Genomic DNA, 848 nt, shown 5'->3' on the forward strand with positions numbered 1-848 from the left:
CATGCGCACTCCCCCGCCTCGGGTGCCCGTTGCGACGGGCTCCACCTTCCTACTACTATGCTGCTGGCAGCTTTGGAAGCACCGAAATGCGGTGGTCTTCCAAGGGATTCCACCATCGCTCGCCAGGCTGCTCGCAGCTTGTGTGGGGACCGATTCTCCGGGTATTAATTTCCAGAAAATGGCCCTTGTGCTCACCAGCCCCAGGATAACTGTTAGCTGATGAGGCACCAACTTGATACAGAAATTCTAAGCAATATACAAAATATGAAGTACAAGACCATTTTGGCCTGTGAGTACAACAAATGGTTTCTAAAGGTTGATGGCGGAAGCGGTTTGTGGATCATCAGTGTCAATGTGACTCCAATTCCCACAGGAACAGCTGACTAGGTTAACTCCTATCTTCGCGAGGCTGCTATCACCGTTGCTTAGGTTCCGGGAATGTCGGCACGGTCGCTCCTCTCCGCGCAAGAAAATCTGGCCAAGACAATACCCAGGGACAAGCCAGTGAGTACTTTGAATGTACTCGCAAACATTATGAACACAAGTATAATATAACAATGATGTACTGAAAATATTTTATGCTCATGACGTCAGTCACAAAAGGTAAATAAGACTATGATGCGTGCGAGCATGTTACTTATGAATATGCAATAACATAGTAGTATTAAAATTATAAAATAAATAACAAGCATGCCAGAGTCGGACGTCTTAGCAACACCACATAAAGGGCTTTAAAAGAAATGCCACAGTCGGGCGTCTTAGCGACACCACATAAAGGGCTTTAAAAGAAATGCCACAGTCGGGCGTCTTAGCGACACCACATAAAGGGCTTTAAAAGAAATGCCACA

Source organism: Triticum dicoccoides, chromosome 4B, assembly GCF_002162155.2.
Source record: "Triticum dicoccoides isolate Atlit2015 ecotype Zavitan chromosome 4B, WEW_v2.0, whole genome shotgun sequence".
Lineage (NCBI taxonomy): Eukaryota > Viridiplantae > Streptophyta > Magnoliopsida > Poales > Poaceae > Triticum > Triticum dicoccoides.